Raw genomic sequence first — 7,500 nt, forward strand, 5'->3', positions numbered from 1 at the left:
GCCTTTCTTTTCTGCCTTTAGCCACTACGTATTACCCTTTTTTAGCCCAAGTGTTCAGCTCAAAACCTTTTTCAGCTGCTTCATGTCTCTTTATTTAAGTAAATCTTCATTTTCTTCAAATCTGAAATAAAATTTAAATAACAATAATGAAGTATAAAATCAACAAAAAATAAATAAAATTAGATTAAAGTTTAAAGTTGAGAAGTGATAAATTACACTCAATTATGCAAGTCATCAAATACAATAAAATCTATCCTAACACAAACTCTTGAAAACTTTGCAAGAAGAGAGTTTATGGCAAATAGACTTTGACAACCTGTATTTCTGAAACACTTTAAAGAAAACTCATCAAGGCATCTTAGTGTGAAACAGAAATAATAGATTGCATACATTATATAAGAAACATGTGTATAAAGATAGAAAAGAAACAACCCATGTAAAGATAGGTGAAAGAACTGTAATAACAACCTCAAATGTATATATATCAACAAGTACAAGGTTTGCTATCACAATATGATCACAAGATCTAAGGTACAAGAACAATGTATCTAAAATATAGAGAAAAGAAAAAGATACATGAAAACCTCACTACATCCCTAAAAAATATGAACACTCCCTCTAACAAAAATCTCCTATGCTAACCCTCCCCCTATGAGTATAACTACTTTCATATCCAAAACTACTTCCCTTTTTTGTCATGAGTGACAAAGGGTAAGTATCAAGTAGACATCTCGTCATCGCTAGGTGAGCTAGCATCCTCATCCGCATTATCATTATCGTTGTCGTCAGATGCCTCGGGAGGAGGAGAGGGAGACTCTACGAAGTCACCAAGGTGAGCCTGCTGTCTGGAAATACGGCCAACACGGGTGTTCACCTGACACAACTCATTAGTGAGATTGTCAAGGCGAGCATCCATACGCTGAAGTTGCGCCATGATCGCATCAAGAGTCACACTACTTGCAGAAGAAGAGGGAGCAAAGGTGGATGGAGCGGAAGGAGTGGGAGGAGCTGCCGTACCGGACCGCCTCGAACGTAGCTGCGCCTCACTCTATTTAATGGTAGCGGCGTCAATGGCACACAGAATAGAGAAGTGGTCGAAAACGGGATAGGGAATAGAAAAATGGCGTAAAATCCTCGTGATAGTTGAAGGGAAGATGAGCTTATCACAGGTCGCCGTATCCCTATGTACATCTATGATGAAAGAATAAAATGGGAGGGAAAGTTTATAGTAAGATGCTCTAAAAGAGAAAGCAAAAATCGAGCATGGGGCTTAGTAATAGAGTTATAGTGAGAAAGAGGATGCAAAACAAAAGTCATAACCATGTTAAGAAACCTAGGGCCTTTAGCAAAGGCCGTACAAGAGGTGAACTAACAATCACCCCAATCAGGGGGACGTTCACAAAAAGAAAATATGAGCTCATCTTTGGACACAGTCCTCAGACGATCACAACTGGGGTATTCAGGATGCTCTACCCTTGGGACACGAAGCACGTTGGATACAATATTCGGTGTGACCACAATGCATGTACCTCAAATGTGAGTAACAAAAAGAGGTACTGAATAATCAAATCCATGCATGTTGGAGTAGAACACCTGGATAAGCATGGATGGACAAGTGACCAGGATGTCACACAATGACTCCCAACCCCTACTGTGAATGACAGTGGGTAGGTCAGTGTCGGAGAAGTCTGACAAAATGACTTGGCGTTCCGAATGAATGCCTCGTCTAGAGAAGTTCTCAAAGAAGTCCGATTTGGCCTTCTCATCATGAAACCGAACGTGAGAGGGAGTGGGGTCAGAAGAAGTGGATGCCCTGGAACAAAGAGGGTTTCGGGATGGAGTAGATTTTTGTTTAGGTGCCATGACACAACTAATCGAAAGAAGGAGAGAGAGGGAGAGGGAGAAAGAGACAATCAAAAAAGTCCCAATACAGTTCAATATATAAGAATATAGAGAATGTAATGTACATCACAGGCTCAGCACAATCCAATCCTACTAGCACACATGTTTGCAACAAAGTGAAGACACATCTAGAAATGCATGAAACATTGTTGTAACGCAAATGAGAAGCAATGCATGATGTTTTAAGATCAAAAATACAAAACCCATCCCAAAAATTTCACAATAACTTCATCAATTTTGAAAAACCCCAAAAGTTAAAAAAATCCCAAAAAGTTAGGTCAAATGCATGAAAAAGAAGGATTAGGACCCCTACCAAGTGAAGAAAAACTTGATCTAGGCCGAAAAATCCTTGAGGATGAAGTTTGGAGTAGAGAGAAAGGTTTAGGAAGGTGAAGAGGCAATAGGAGAAGAGAGAGATCAAGAGAAATGAGATCTGAATTGCGTTGACCCTATATATAGAAGCTCAGTAATTCTTGATAGATCGAGAGGTGTCGAGAGGTGTTGAGCTTTAAAGAGTCGACAGATGCATCTATCGAGCAAGAGTCCACAGCAAAAAGAAGCTCAATGGATCGAGGAGCTATTGAGAAGCTGTTGAGATTGCGATAAAAAGAAGTTGAAGAGCTCGATAGATAAGCCAGGTGTCGAGAGGTGTCGAGGTTGCTTAAAAATAGTTTTTCAAAGAAGAGAAAAACACAGATATGAATACAATCAAACATACAACTCAACCAAGGATCCAAACAATATTTTAAACTCTCAAAAACATCTCTCAATCAATAAAAATGTAAGCACAAAGATCCCAAAACACACACACTAAACAAGTCTAACCAATTTTAAATTTAAAAAACAAGTTATGACAGTTTAGTGAGCATACATTAACACATGTATTCCTTGTGATGGCCAAATCACATTGTACCTGCACATAAATTAAAGGTAGCAAAGAATATTGCGTGTTGTGTGTGAAAAACATCATAAGATTGCATAAGTGTCTACATGTTATGACGATTTGAGATATGAGAAAATCACTTTAACTCATACACAATCATAACTGGTTAATGGGGATTATCACCTTCGAGGTACATCCTATAACTCCCACATCTCCTAAAATACACGTTTGCAATCATATAAAGCATTTTGATCTTTTCACTTTTATTTTTCTTTGCATATTTTTTTTTTCTTTTAATCAAACCATGCATGGCCATATAAGAGAGAGAAAAAAAAAATACCCAATTATGTTAAGCAATTGACATTCCACTTTTGCTATGCCGAAGCATACGAATGTCATTTCATGATTGGCGAGCAACAGTGGTGAGATGGTTATTTATGCCTTTCTCTTAGGATTTTCTAGTCCTTCCCGTCAAAAAGAGTGATATGAGTGTTAAGTACAAGAGATCACTTAACCTTACTCATCACAAACATGAGGCACAAAGTTCACTTGCTTAGTTATGCATAGAGATTGTTAGGACATATGTGTTTCACTTGTTAGGAATATATGTCATTATTTTATGTAATTAGCTAATCCTTTGACAAAACACACTTTACTTGTAATTGGGTAGATCTCGGTTGTGTTTAATACTTCAAGAAACATGTTGTTCAAGTCTAGTATTAAAGCCATGAAGATTGGACCAAGAAACAAGTGAAGAAAAGCTGTTCATTAAAGCTGGACAGATAGCTCGACAGCTGCTCAACACCTCTCGATAGTTGGTGGATCGATCGAGAAAGCTTCTATCTCCTCGATAGCTTCTCGATAGCTGTATCTGTCGAGGTTTAAAGCTCGACACCTGCTCGACACTTGCTATTTATCGAGGTTACGGAAATCAGAATTTTCAGATCTGATTTTTGGGCCAGGCTTTTGCATTTGTGTAGGGTTTCTTTTCTCACAACCCTAGACCTATATAAGGCTTATTTTAGAGGCCGTCACATAAGAGAATACAAGGAGAACATATGCAAAAGGTGACTGATGCCTTATTCTCTCTAAAAGAAGCTACTGCGTCTTTGCGCCTTAGAGTTTTGTAACCAAGTGCTTCTTGATCTTCATTGTTGATTAAGTGAAGAACTTTGCAGCTAACATTCTTCTTCTAGTTGGTGATTAAGTCGCGTACTGGGATTCGTGCAATTGGTTAGTCATGTATTGGGATTTGTGCATCAAAGGGTGGCATTCATATATTTAAGAGTTCAGAGGTTTTGGAGTGGTAGAAGGTTTCTGCTGTGAGTTCATCTATGGGGATTGTAGAGTTTAGGGACAAAGGTTTTGTACTAGAACTGAAACTTCTCTTTTCTATAGTGGATTACTTCTCGGGAAGGTTTCCCCCTAGGTTTTTTTACTGTGAAACTAGTTTGTTTCATCGGTTTTCCTCGGTTATCATATCTTGTTTTATTTATTTTTCCGCTGCATGATTTTGACATGATATTGCTGTTTGTTTGTTTTAATAAGTTTTATTGATAATAAATCTAATTAACAACTTGGATTTAAAACTTGTTAATTCTTTCAACTGGGGTCTAAATTTCCCAACAAAGATGCTCATCTAAGTTACAAAAGATACAAAGTTTAGAAAACTTTGTTTCAATGGCCATCCAAGGTACACAAGTACTAATGTACACAAACACACACTGTTTTTGTATTTTTCAATTTTTTTATTTGTTTTTATATGAAAAATAAAATAAAGCAAAAGTGAAAAATAACCAAACAAAAACATGTTAAATAAAACAAAGTAATACATAAAACTAGATGCAAATGCATGAGGAAGAAGGAAGAGAAGAGGAGATCAATTCATGGAGATGACACCAATGTTTTGGCGAAGGAATTCAAACCGTTTGCTATCCAGAGGTTTGGTAAACAAATTAGCCTTCTGATCACCAATGTGAATAAACTCAAGAGTAAGAGTACCATCTTTGACAAGCTCCCTAATGAAGTGATGTCGAATCTCTATGTGTTTAGTTTGAGAATGTTGAACCGGATTCTTAGAGATGTTGATGGCACTGGTATTGTCACAGTAGATGCTAAGATGCTCTTGACAAATACCGTAATCATGGAGTTTTTGCATCCATAGAAGTTGGGTGCAACAGCTACCAACAGTGATATACTCAGCTTCTATAGTGGATAATGAGGTGGAATTCTACTTTTTGCTCATCCAGGAAACAAGATTATTACCCACATAGAAACAACCCCCTGATGTACTCTTTCTATCATCAGCATTCCCAGCTCAATCAGTGTCAGAATAACCAGTTAAGACATAATTTGTGTCCTTGCTGTAACACACATTAAAGTCGGTAGTGGTTTTGACATACTTTATGATTTTTTTCAAAGCAATCATATGAGACTAATTGGGATTAGTCTGATATCTAGCACACACTCCCATACTGTAACTAATGTCAGGTCTACTAGCAGTAAGGTAAAGAATACTACCTATCATGCTTTTATAGAGAGATGAATCAACAGTTTTACCTAATAAGTTAACAGTGAGTTTAACATTTTGGCTCCTAAGGGTTCTAACAGAACTAGCAGATTCCAAACCAAACTTCTTCACAAGAATTTTAGCATATTTAGATTGAGATAGGAATATACCTGAATCTTGTTGACAAATTTGCAATCCAAGGAAGTGAGTTAGCTCTCCAATCATGCTCATTTTGAACTAGGCCTGCATGAATTTTGAGAAGCTATGAGCAAGTTCATCCTTAGTTAACCCGAAGATGATATCATCAACATAAACTTAAGCAACTACCAACTCGCTGTCTTCCATCTTTATGAAGAGAGTTTGATTTGCTTTTCCTCTGGTGATCCTATGTGACACCAAGTATTGTGTGAGCCGATCATACAAGGCTCTGGGGGCTTGTTTTAATCCATAAAGTGCCTTCTTGAGGTACAGCACATGATCTGGAAAGTGTAGATCAATGAGCCCTTTTGGTTGAGCGACATAGACATCTTCTTTAAGCAGCCCATTCAAGAATACAGTATTCACATCCATTTGATAGAGCTTGAACCTCAAGTGACAAGCTAGGGCTAGGAGAATTCTGATGGACTCCATATGGGCTACCGGAGCAAATGTCTCATCATAGTCTACTCCTTCCATTTTTAAGTATCCTTGAGCTACAGGACGAGCCTTGTTGCAGATCACATTACCATCTTCATCAGTTTTATTGCAGAATATCCACTTTGTGCTAATGATGTGCTCACCTTCCAGTCTAGGTACCAAAATCTAGACATCATTCCTCTGAAACTGAAATAGTTCATTGTGCATAGCCTCAACCCTACTTTCATCCTGAAGAGCTTCCTCAACTTTAGTGGGTTCAACCTGCGACAAGTAACAAGAATAAGACACAAAGTTAGCAACACATTTATCAACTGTACGCTTCCTTAGTATAAGTTCATTCATGTTTCCCACAATAACTTCAGGAGGATGATTCAATTTGATCCTGGAAGAAGGTCCTTTCTCCTCATGGGTTTTAGAATCAGGTGAAGTAGATAAGTCTGCTGAATCTTTTACAACACTTGGAGTATCTGGAGTACTAAAAGATGCAGGTTCTTGTTGAACAATTTCTTGAACTTCCCTGGGCTCGGGAGGAAGAATTTCTTTGGGGATTTCCTCACTAAATTTCTTAGAACCAAAATCTGAAGATTCATTAACAACATTTACTGTTTCCATTACCTTCATGGTTCTTTTGTTGTATACCCAATAAGCCTTGCTTGTAGAGGAGTATTCCAAAAATATTCCTTCATCACTTCGGGAATCAAATTTTCCCACATTCTCTCTATCCTTGAGAATGAAACAAGTACTTTCAAAGATTCTAAAATATTTAACATTTGGCTTCCTTCCCTTCCATAACTCATATGGAGTCTTCTTGGTACCGGGTCTAAAATACACCCTATTAACCGTATGACAGGTAATGTTAACGGCTTCTCCCCATAAGTTTCTAGCCACATCCTTGTTGTGCAACATGGCTCTAGCCATCTCTTAAATAACCTTGTTCTTTCTTTCTACTGCATCATTCTACTGAGGAGTAATGGAGCAGAGAATTCTTGAGATACACTTGATCTTGTACAAAAGGACTCCATATATGAGTTCTCGAATTCTTTACCATGATCACTTCAAATTTAATCAAATCTTCAAGCTCTTTTCATTCTACAATCTTGTGCACAAAGTTTCAATATGCTTAAGAGCATCAGACTTGGATTGTAGGAGAATGACCCAAGTGTACCTAGTGAAGTCGTCCACCACAACCATGATGTATCTCTTACCACCAAGAGACTCGGTTCTGGTTGGACCCATAAGATCCAGATGTAGTAGCTCCAATGGTCTGGATGTAGCAGATGTCTGCGTACCCAGATGTTTAGCTTTTGTCTGTTTACCAAGCTAACATGGTCCACACACCACATTGCTCACTCTACTGAGGTTTGGTATCCCTAAGACTGACTCATGCTTAGATACAATTGAAAGATGATTGTAACTAGCATGTCCCATCCTTTGGTGCCATAGATCCTCATTTGGTAAACGAATGCTATTGCACACAATATCAACATCAGGAACCAAGCCATAACAGTTGTCTAGAGTGTGAACACCACTTATGAGCTTCTTTCCAGACTCATCCATGACAAGGCATTTT

This window comes from Quercus robur, chromosome 7 (genome assembly GCF_932294415.1).
Source record: "Quercus robur chromosome 7, dhQueRobu3.1, whole genome shotgun sequence".
NCBI lineage: Eukaryota > Viridiplantae > Streptophyta > Magnoliopsida > Fagales > Fagaceae > Quercus > Quercus robur.